This window comes from Lathamus discolor, chromosome 2 (genome assembly GCF_037157495.1).
Source record: "Lathamus discolor isolate bLatDis1 chromosome 2, bLatDis1.hap1, whole genome shotgun sequence".
Lineage (NCBI taxonomy): Eukaryota > Metazoa > Chordata > Aves > Psittaciformes > Psittacidae > Lathamus > Lathamus discolor.
This window is the reverse complement of record NC_088885.1, coordinates 85,311,044-85,323,341: the sequence shown is the minus strand read 5'-3', so window position 1 is coordinate 85,323,341 and position 12,298 is coordinate 85,311,044. Positions and strand designations below refer to the sequence as shown.

The following is a 12,298-nucleotide window of genomic DNA, read 5'->3' as shown; positions in this document are numbered from 1 at the left end:
TGTCATGTCTATGCTGTTCCATTACAAAGGGTATGCAGATAAAGAAGTCTTTTCTAGAACAATTTATTTCTAGAGATTGTGTTAACTTGCTGTGAAAGTGTCAAAGATACTGAAGATTGAGTTAGTGTAACTCAAAAAATGCATGACAACATCCAGAGGTCCCAGCAATAGGAAAGGATTTTACTGTGTTGGTTAAAAAGAAGCTCACGGAGAAACGTGAGCCGTTTATACAATACACATGTTCCCTCTACAATAAAATAAATCTCACTTAAGAATCAAAATTAAGACACAGGCATGGTAATTGGGTAGCAATTCTTGTGCTGCAGAAGTATGGCTTCATTAAGGCTAAAATTAACAAGTGCAGCAATAACCAATACATCATAACTAACAAGCTTTAAAAACCTAACCCTGATACAAAATCCTTCCTTTAATAAGCTCCAAGTCTTCATTTAACTATTCTGAAGTATGTTCAGAATAGCACAACCTACTGAAAAAGTAACACAGCATCAGACAACAGTTATAATTCAAATCTAGGCAGTATATCAGACAGAAGGCAAATTGATCCGTGTGGTAACCAAGAAAACTATTGCAAAACTACTTTAAACACTCAAAATTACATAAACTCATTTCAGACAATACAGCTTTACAAGTATATGAAAACACAGAAAACACTTTTAGTTTTTACTAACAGTGATGCAACAGAAAGAACTGGAGAAAGTAAACTGTGAACAGACTGCTGCAGAAAATGGTGGTACATGGCACATCAGACAATATAAGCTGCAGCAGGTTTTACAGAAAACATTATTATTATATCCCCCTTCCAGGCACTGTTTAAACACACTGGAGTCAATAGGGTATAGCACAGAATTGAAAGAAAATATCCATTAAAAGTAGCACAAAAGCTACTGTTGAATAACATTTCAGTAAACGACAAGATGCCCACACCAAAAGCTCTTAAAGCATGGATTTTCTTTAAAGCACAAAGCTTTTCTTGGGATTTAACCTGGAAGATAGGAGGGAGGGAACAGGTATTGGTATATGGCTACTGTATAATTAGTAAGATAACTTAGACAGAAAAAGGCCACAATCCGACTTGTGCTGCATGAAATCCATACCTGGCATTTTGGCACTGGAATTTCCTCTGAATAACCCCTAAAGAACAAGAACTGTCTCTGACTTGAACAATCACTTCTTTTCACGGTAACCACTTCAGTATTATAGAGATAACAATCAACTTACTATATCCTAAAATACATTATTGCAACAATTACATTGTATTTCTCCCTTAGCTCTAGAGAGAGCTCAACAAACACCAGGAAATACCTTGCTGAATTGAAGGATTAACCCAAAGAAGAGTCTCCTGCAGACCTGATCATGTATTCAAAAAGCATTGACTATTCTCTGTGCCACTGAGATTAAGCAGTCAAAGACAGACAGCTTATTGCAGCAGCATGAATAGTCACTTGATTTCCTTTACTGGGAATAGCTTGCCCTGATTTCCAGTTTATTTATTTATATGCTATACACAGACTATGAGGTAATTAATTTTCCTGCTAAAAGCATAAATGACTTTCCTGGTCTTATTTTATGTGACCTGAGGTCCAAATCACATGGGTAGATGCACAGTGTTTGTGAATTAGCTCTGTATTGTCAGAAGGGAAGGTTCAGCCCTCATGAGAGTGGAATCTTCACCATATTTAAGTGTCTAACATAGGATTTGTACCTATTTTACTCTTTTCCAGGTATTAAATCTGATATAAGTAAATGGCAGAGAAAAAAAAAAAGCACCCTACCTTCCTTAAGGGACCTCTCTTCATGTACATGTATGTACAATCCATCCGAAATGTAGGCAAATGTTACTATACCCAGTTCAAAAGAAAAGGGAAGCTAAAGAATTGTGAAGAGAATCTTCAGTCATATAAACTCTGACAGAAAGGATATAAAATCTGAATGTGAGGATACCTTTACACTTATTTATTATTAACACCAAGAAAACATTATTTCCACATGTTGCTCTCTTTTAAATGTTATGGTCTAGTAGAGTTCGAGAAGTAATAGCTTGGTCTCCAAAACCTGTTTAGAAAGTGAAAACTTTATGTGAAGACAGAGGATAACTCAAGCAGGAGAGGGGAAGGAGGAAGACAGGAGAATGAAAGTAAATGTTACCGAAATCCTTCAGGATAGCATTCTGCATTAGTTTTCCCCTTCATCCACCAATCCTGTTTGCTGATCTACTATTTCAGTTCTTTCCACTTAATACAAGCACTGAAAAGTAATGAGATTATTCCTCAATGATCAGCTATCCTCAGTTTCTAAGCTTCTTTTTTAAAGCATTAAAAGTCAAGTAATCAAATTGGTGTAATTTTTAAGTCAAACTATCCTCCCTCAGACTATATTTTCCATGGTCTACACACAAAGGCATAAATCATAATTTGAGCAAAGTTGGGCATTACCATTCACTTACTATAGAATCATCAAAGAACCACAGAAATTTTTGGCTGCAAGTCACGTAGTCTCACCTCAGTAAAAATGTGATAAATTCCAGCACCAGATTAAGAGTTCCAGTGTAGCTGACTGGGAAAGATCACGGTGACAGCCCTTCTGGTCATCTCTTCCATTACTAAAGTATCCTCTTCACAAAAAAAGATTTCCTGTGTCCAGCTGGAACTACCCCAAGTTGTAATCAATGTCTACTGCCCCTTGCTGAAGTGTATGCCTCTACTGAGAAAAGTTTGGAGCCACCATCTGTACCTCTCCCTTTGAAGTCATTGTGGCAAAGTTAAGACTGCCCCCTTACCCTCCTCTTCATCAGATGCAGCTCCCTAAAAATCCTAGCTCCCCAACCACATCAGTTGGTCTACGCCTCTGACTAGTTAAGTATTTCCCCACTAGACTACTTCCAGTTTTTCAATATCCCCTCTGTGTTAGGGGTTACCAAAATGACACACATTTGTTGTCCAACAAGTAGATTTCACAGCTCCAAGTAGAGGTGGCAACAACATCCTTCAGTCTGCTAGTCATGTTCCTCCTTCCTTCTAACACAGACCCATACACAGTTTTGCAGGAAGGACATCATCGGCTCATGCTCAGCTTAACATTCTTAATGATCACAAGTCCTTTCCAGCAGGACTGTGACTCAGCCAGGTGCTTCTCAGCCTGGACTAATGCATGGCATTACTCTTCCTCAGATGAAGAATTTCAGTCTTCTCTTTTTTAAATTTACAAAATTTAAATACATTCAGTCCTCAGTTTGTTCAAGATCTCAAGACGCTTTAAGATAGAAGCTCTACTTTGCCCTTCCAAGCATCACCCTAATTATCATTCACAAAACTGCTGAAGGTGCATTCTTTTCAATTCTATCACCCAAGTCACTGAAGAATTAAATAGCACAAGTACCAGAACCAACCTTTGAGATATTCCACTTCTTACTGTCTGCTAACTGCTCAAGCCATTGAGCAGCCCTTTCAGGATTATAGTCCAGCCAATTTTCAGCCCATGCTTCCTCAGCCTACTGCTGACAAGAGTGCGCAAGAAGGTATAAGGAGTCAATAAAGCTACATTTATACCAAATCAAGTGTGCTCCACTTATTCACACTGCCAGACATTTCATCCTAGAACGAAATCAGATCAGCACTATCTGCACTTCAGATATGTCTGTTGACTCTTCCTATTTCCCTGTTGCCCTTCATGTGTCTAGAAGCAAATGTCAACATGATGTGTTCCGTGATTCTGCAGGGGACTGTCACTGACCTGAGACAGCCAGCAGATACCTGGACCATTCTCCTTATCTTTTGTAAAGACTGGTATAAGGTTAGTCCCTTCCTAGTTCTCAGGAATTTCCTCAATTACCATGTTTTTTCTTGGATGACAGCTGCCTTGCAATCCTATCACCTAAATGTGCTCTTGTCTATCTTGGAACAGAGGCCCAATAAGATGAATACATCCAGTTCTGCTAAGCAGGCCTTAACCTGTGCTCGTCATCTTACTGCTCCTTGTCTGGGAACAGGGGGGGAAAAAAATAATAAAAAAATAAAACCCACAGGAATTTTCTGCCTTTTCGGTGTTGTCCACCATTAGATTGCCTCAAGCACTGATCCACAGACCCACATTTCCCTGAGTTCCGTCAGGGAAATATTTGCACAATCCCTTCCTGTTACATCCAAGTTCAGCTCCAAATAAGTTTTGGCCTTTCTGATTTCAATTTGCCTTCTCCAGAAATAATGAAGGAGAAATTGAAGTTACCATATGAAGTACCACAGTAGAAATACATTCAACTTCTAGATCAAAATAGGCATAAGGTTAGAAATCAAATTCTATATTCTTTGAAGGAATGGTGGAGGCTTTTTCTTCACTGCAATAAGGCATTACATGCTGAAATCTTCATCCAGCAGGGAATGCAGATGGCTAATTTTTGAAATGTCTCAGGAAGATTTGCAGAAAGAGAAATTAAAACTGGTAAGTTTTTCTCTACTATAAAATAACTAACGCGCCACAAAACAAGAATACAGCTGATGATGATCTTTCAGAATCATAGAATAGTTAGGGTTGGAAAGGACCTCAAGATCATCTAGTTCCAACCCTCCTGCCATGGACAAGGACACCTCACACTAAACCATCCCACACAAGGCTTCATCCAACCTGGTCTTGAACACTGCCAGGGATGAAGCATTCACAACTTCCCTGGACAACCCATTCCAGTGCCTCACCACCCTAACAGGAAAGAATTTCCTCCTTATATCCAATCTAAACTTCCCCTGTTTAAGTTTTAACCCATTACCCCTTGTCCTGTCACTACAGTCCCTGATGAAGAGACCCTCCCCAGTATCCCTATAGCCCCCCTTCAGGTACTGGAAGGCTGCTATGAGGTCTCCACGCAGCCTTCTCTTCTCCAGGCTGAACAGCCCCAACTTTCTTGGCCTATCTTCATACAGGAGGTGCTCCAGTCCCCTGATCATCCTTGTGGCCTCCTCTGGACTTGTTCCAGCAGTTCCATGTCTTTTATATGCTGAGGACACCAGAACTGCACACAATACTCCAGGTGAGGTCTCACAAGAGCAGAGTTAAAGTGAATGGAATTGAATAAGCTTTCTCATACTGTGACTTTTAATAATCAATAGAAACATTTTTAAATTTACACAAGACTGTATTATATAAACCAATTAATCTTAAACTCCAGAGAAAATAGGCAGCATTAGGCCACAACTGCAAGGACATGCTGACTCCATAATTTGACAACTCTTTCAAGAAAAGGAATGCTAAGAATAAACATACTCAAGTAGGAAGCAATATGTCAAGAATATTCAAATTTCAAAAAGAATTATTTTACCTAACTTGTGTGTCTTTGTCAATGCTAATATAATCCTTTCCAGTGTTAACCTGAAGATTCACACTTTTCTTAAGCCAGCCCATTCATCCCTCACTTACCACAGTCACTGATGAGAGGAAGAACCTCTATGCCTATTTCTCCCTTTTCAAGTAATGCTTATTATTAATGCAGATCAGGAATAAAAAAAGGTGACTGAAAAAAAAAATTCAAACTTAAGGCCGACAAAATAGAAATCTTCACAAACATCTAAAATACCAAAGAGATACAAATTAATATGCTTTTATGAAACAACTTTACTTCTCTGTACGCATACAAGTGCATTGTTATATTCAAAGGAGCTACTGAGTTCATTAATCCAGGTGTGAACTATGTGAACAGTTCAGGTAGAGCATTAACGCCCAGGTTTATTAACAACACAAGATTCATGACATAAGAATATATTTTTTTAAAAACAGTCTACCAAATGAACCAGGAAAACATTAACACCTGTTCTCATATGACTTCTTCACATCAGGGAAGGCTTGGAATGAGGAGGAGTATATGTGATTAGAACAACCAACAGTGAGAAAATTAAAAGGGCAAACATTCAGGTGCATAACTTAGAGCCACGGAAAAGCTTGCATATTTTTTCCCTTTAACAGTTGGCCTCATAAATAGATTAACTATGCCTATAAATCTTGCATCGTAACTACAGACTCACAGCCTACTTTATTACATAAAAGGCAACACAAAAAAAAAAAATAAATCAAGGGACACTATATATCATTCAAATTTACATCAGAAAACAAAGTAGCTCCTTGCATGACCACAGATAAAATGAGAGGGAGCAGATACAGTTACCATCGCAAGAAAATCAGAACCTAAACTGCATGTGGTGGGGAAATCTGGAAGAGTAAACTTCTCAGGAATCTCATCATAGATGAAAAGGGGAGGGAACACATTAATTTCTATTCAGATTAAATGGATGACAACCAGACAGATTTCTTTCAATGCTTTTATTCCCAATACATAAAGGCAATGTAGCTAGGTATGGACTTCACAAACCAAAGTACACCACAACTACAATGAGTGACAATGCTCTCTCATACACAGAAAATCTAGCAAGGTCTTAAGTACTGAACAATTTCTCAAGCCAAATAAGGGAACACAACTGCGTATCTGCCACACACCACTCATGCAGAAAAGTACTTTGTCATTTGTATCTGGTTTTTCACACATTCATGGAATCAACTTTAGTTCATTTTCTAAGATTAAATGAAAAGTGCTTAGTGGGCTTACAGTCAGCCTTGAAATATTCACCTATTATTAAAGCAATAAGAGTATTAGAGTAATTAACTACCTCTTCTTCACTTATGAAGGCATCACCGTGGCATATGTTGTCAATGAATTTATATTTCTGCGTCTGACAGTGAAACTGGCAAGTAAAAGTCCAGCACCAGCAGCCATGCTGATTCAGTATCAGCAAACAGGCACTGTGTCAAACCTCAGTTTGAGTGGCTATCAAATTTATAATGGACAACTGTCCATTTTCTAGTCCTTCATCCAGCTTCAGCATGAAAAACCTCTAAAGGAGATGCTGGCACTGCATAAGCTGTGGGGTGCTTCCAAATCTTTATAGACTGCAGTGGGGAGAAGTCGCTGTTAAGTACACCTTTTTGCAATGCTTTTAAATCCCAATATGCATCACAGTGGCACATCCAGCCCTACTTTCAGAGACAGAGATACTTACCTAGTGTTATACCTGGTTTTGTAATACGTGGCTTGTACACACAGAAAGGGCGTAGGATAAAACTACACTTAATGTCAAGAATGTATTCACTATTGTCCTGGTTTCAGCTGGGATAGAGTTTATTTTATTCCTAGTACCTGCTGTTGTTTCAAAGCAGCCTAGAGGATAATTCTTCAAGATACCTATTTACATCCAGACTCTGGACTACGAAATACGTAGAAGTGAACGAAGTCGGAAAAGTTTTCCATTCTGCTTTTTTCTTTAATTTTTTACTGAAAAATTTGTTGAAAAATGCTTAACAATGAGAAGATAAACTAACAGATTTCCTAGACTGAGAGCCTGGTAATGGTTTACAAAAGACCCAATTTAAATCTTAATTACACATCCAGGCAAATAATTGCACTGTGTTACTGTTGGGGTAGATGGATAACCGTGACCATGGAATAACACTGCAACATGAATTGCAGGTTACAGTGATAAGACTACCACCCTAATCAGCAAAATGTCATTCCAGATTAATCAGATCATTATATTGGAGAGCACTACATACCTAAAGAAGGGAAGCTCAATACAGATTCCTAAGAGCTGGGACTGTGTGAAAAATGTAAAGGGTAATGCTTTATGAGGACTTAAGGAAAAAGAAACGTGGCAACTGAAGGAACATACATTGGTAAGTACTACACACATTTGGGGACAACTAATGAAATAGACTACAAGCAGCTATTTGCTGTATGACAACCCAGACCGAAGAAATTGAGGGAATACTAACAGAAATATTTCTTTGTATTCTCTCAATTAGATAACCAGTGGTGGGTTTTCACTTACAAAAGCTGGTGGCACAAGTTGTTATTATTACCAAAAAGGTAAATTTCTGTACATAAGGAAACAAGATATCATGTCACATTATGCAAACTAAGGGGACAAAGGGCTGTGACTGATCAAAGACCCCTGCCCCCTGCAGCCCCTGTCCCACAGCCACATTGAAGGAATGTTCAGAAGAGGTAAATCGAGCTACATGACCTGAAGGCTCAGGGGAGAATAATGACATGATTAATCACAACTGCTAAAAAGGAAGCCAAACTGTCCTGGGTTCAGCAGTAGCAGTCATTTTTCTCCTTCTCAGTAGCTGGTGCAGTGCTATGTTTTGACTTTCAGCCTAGGAACAGAGCTGATAACACTGATGTTTTAGTCTGACCAAGGACTTTCTGAGCCTCATGCTCTGTCAGGGAGGAGGGAAAGCTGGGAGGAAGCAGAGACAGGACACCTGACCCAAACTAGCCAAAGAGGTATTCCATACCACAGCACGTCATGCCCAGGATGTAACGGAGAGTTACCTGGAAAGGCTAGGGCACTGCAGGGTTGGACTAGGTATCGGTCGGTGCTCGGTCAGGTGGGGTGGAGGAGTTATCGGTCAGCTGGTGTTGAGGTGTTGTATTCTCTTACCTTGTTATTTCCTTATCATTATTATTATCAATGATAGCAGGAGTGATTTGTGTTATACCTTAGTTACTGGACTGTTCTTATCTCAACCCATAGGAGATGCATTCTTTTCTAATCTCCTCTTTGGCCCTCCGGGAGTAGAGGGAGGGAAATAAGGGGGGGAGTGAGTGGATGAGCTGTGTGGCTGGTTTTAAACTACAACACAAACTTACCTCAATGCCAAAGGAAAACCTAAGGGTGCCTTTGTTTTATACAAACTGACTGTATCAGCAAGGTATTTGAAGTGTTTGTGTAACTGCCTGTCTCTGAATGTAAGGAATGCAGACCCAGAGCAAAACATTATCAGTTCTGGGGTGCTTCTGGTTAAAATAATGTAACATACACATTGGATCTGCTTACAACTCTAATCAAGAGCATCTTTTACTCATATAACTGCAAGAGGTATTTAGCTTAAAGCTTTGTGCTTTCCTGCAGAGCCCAGTCATTCCCTCAGCAAGTGACCTTGCCCACTGTGATTCCACCTACAATTAGTGACTGCTGAAGTGCCAACACAACAGCACAGACTCCAGGCAAGTGGGCTGAGCTGGGACACACCTCCTGCCAAAGGAGCCTCACTTCCCAGCAGTTGCTAGCCTTGAATTCCAGGCACAGGACAGATCACTCTATTAGACTTGCAGAGTGATGGAGGAAGGAATATTTCCACCATCATGGAGCTTGCTGGATACCTTTATATGAATTACATGGAACACTTAATGAACCAACTAATCGCTTAGCTTTGTAACAAGTTTGCAAGACCTCAGTACTGAGTGTTGCCAGGATTTTTCTGTCTGAACTTTTCATGATCTGCCTGCAGCATTGTTTTACTTGGTTTAGCTGTAACAGCAATTTCCATAATCCAGCAAGTGCCTATGGCTAATTTGACTACAGTTTATACAGACAGAAGTATAAAGCAGTCATTCTGTCCAGAACAAGGTATTTAATGCAACTGACACGATGAGATACAGACCTGTCATGACAGCAGTGCCCTTCAGAAGTGAAGGCAGAATATCATAGTATAGGCATGAAGGGAAAAGAGATGGGCCACCAACTTGGCCCTGGAGACCCCACAGCTATAAACAAGGGGACCTCACAGCTATAAACAAATCAGTGAGACCAGCATGGGGGGCATACATGTGGTTAAGCCCAATATAAAAAAAACAAACCACAAACAGGAGAACTCTGTTGAGAGCTGCAAGCTTCAGCTGACTTCAGCATTCCTTACTGGTGACTGGGGGCTGCTCAGCGTCATGATGGTGAGCATATTCTAGATAATCAGATGCACACTTATATTGTGTCAATTTTATAGCGCAGTTGCTATACACCGCTAGCTGTAGTTTCTAATTAAACTGAGATTTGAGTGCATTGTTGTGTCACTGTACTAAATTAAAAACCCCTGTAACGTCAATTGAACTTTGCACTAAGTCTTCCACATGTGGAAGATCTAAAAGACCATGGTTGAAGAATATTGCACTAGACAGATCTCAACAATAAAAATGGGTAACATCCTAGGAAAGACTGCAAAATTCAAGTCACTATCATCTCATCATATCTATCCCTTAAATAATAAGAAGTAAATAAACAGAAAAAAAAAATCAAAAAAAAAAAAAAACAAACAACCTTCCAGTGCAATCTTTTCAAAAATAAAAAGGAGAAGAAACTCCTCAGGACTTGGATTAGCTGTTTGAACAGAAAAGGAAAACGCATATATAAAGAGCAGCAGGGAACCCACGCAAAACGCTTCACTGTTACAGGTTACGGGACATACATGTAAAACTCCCTCCAAAACAGTGAGTGATGTTCTATCAAAAATGCAGTGTTAACACCAAGGGAAAGAATTAATTATGAATTAAGTAATTAATTTGTCTAGAACTTTACTATGAATCTTCAAATCTTTTTAAAGATTAGTATCTTTTACTGGCCTTTTGTCCCTTTACACTGCAAAGATTCTCAGAGACAGCTGTAAGTTTCTGTCACCAGAAATTTCAAAAATAAATACTTAATATTCACTACAGAGAAGGGGAAAAAGAAACCCCAAAACCAGAAACATAACCCCCAATTTATTGTGTGATTCTAGACTGGTTTAGTGTTATCATAACTACATAGCTCACAGCCAAAATTAAGCTTACTTGAGTAGTAATGTACCTGAACTCTCAGGTAAAGACTTAAGTTTCACCATAGCTGAGCATTTGCTGGGTTCCAGTTTTCTTGTTTGGGAATAAACAGAATACTTTACCAAAGTGTAACATACACAGCATTCAACTACCCAGGAAGATTTTTTTTTCTTGGAATACAAAAGATTTAAATTACCCCCAGAAAAATACAGTTCCACTTATCAGTAAATGCATCAGGAGTAGAAAATGCCATCATGTGACAAAACACACAGACACAGATGGAAAAACACAGAAGTATTAAAGTTTTAAAAATTACATAAAAGGAACAAAAATTGCTAAAACAATCATAAAAACTAAATCTTCAAAAATCCCTTTCAAAACTGAAGTTGTAAGAGCAGGCTGCATGAAGAGTACTGGCAAGACAAATTAAAGGAGAAGGGTCCAGAGAGTGCTTTCAGTGTTTTTCTTTAATTTCTAGAGAAGAGAAGACAGAAGTCACAACAATCACTAAACAAAGTGTTCACAGTTTGGTTTTTTTAACAGCACTTTCTTTTCTCTCTAGAAGAGGTAAGCTGGTTTTGAAAGCTGTGGCACTCACAGTCTCATATACTCTCTATGCAAATTAAAATTACTATTGATGGATATTGCTTTATTCAAGCATAGAAAGAGAAAAATAGTGAAAGCAGGTAAGATAGCTAAGCCTCAGGAACAAAGTATACAGAAACATAACTGTGACTTCCTTTAAGACAAGGAAGTGGGGCAGGGATGGGAAGACACACCCAAAGCCACCACTCCCCTGTACATTTAAATAGGGTTGTTACATTGCACTCTGCATCATTCCAAACACTACAAAAAAGTTGACTAAACCAGCAGCTTGAAGTATATTTTTATGTGCTGAACAGCCCAGTTCTTGAAAACAAGTTGGCAAATTGATCCAAACACCCTTTCCCAAAAGAGAAAACAACACACTCAACCTCCCATAACACAAGGCTGCTTCTTTTCAGATAGTTATTTTCAGCTTTCCCAGCTTCCCCCAGCAGCATTCCCCACATAGGAATGCTTAAGTCCATGTCCGTCAGTACAACAGAAGGAGCTGCATCAGGTACAGGAAGAAGAACAACTTGACCAGCCACTTCTCTAACTATTTTAAGTTCATTAAGATCTCCCTCTCAAGTAACTAAGAGTGACATCCTATTTCACTATGCTGGTTAAAAGACTCAGGGTTTGGTATGAAAATACTTTATGTTTTAAAAGGCCCCAATGAACGATGCCAGAGGAAAGGAAATCAACAGTGTTAAAATGTTACAAATGTAATACATCAAAATGTTAGAAATTTAATACAATAAAATTTAAATTTATTAAAATTGAAAGCATTAAAGCATTATTACTTTCTTACAGTATTTTTATTCAAAGTTTGAAATTCTTCCAGTAATGGCAAAAGAAAAAAAAGGTAAGGCAGAAGTGCTTGTGGAGCAGCAAGAAGTGTGTTCACACACTGGCTGTATGCTGAGAAAGGATATTTTGCCTTTCTTTGTGATGCCCTTTAATAGTGTTTTAAATCAGCATTAGGCTGAGCTATCACTAAGTGGCGTTCTACCCAGCTTCTTTGAAATTCTTGGCTTTGAACTACTAATTTTCAGCATTACTTTAAGT

General features: G+C 38.7%; 1 protein-coding gene across 10 annotated transcripts in view; it reads right to left on the bottom strand.

The window, feature by feature from the left end:
* CTNND2 (catenin delta 2) overlaps positions 1-12,298 on the bottom strand; it is a 655,387-nt gene that overhangs the window by 511,752 nt on the left and 131,337 nt on the right. The gene's annotated exons all lie outside the window — the stretch shown is intronic.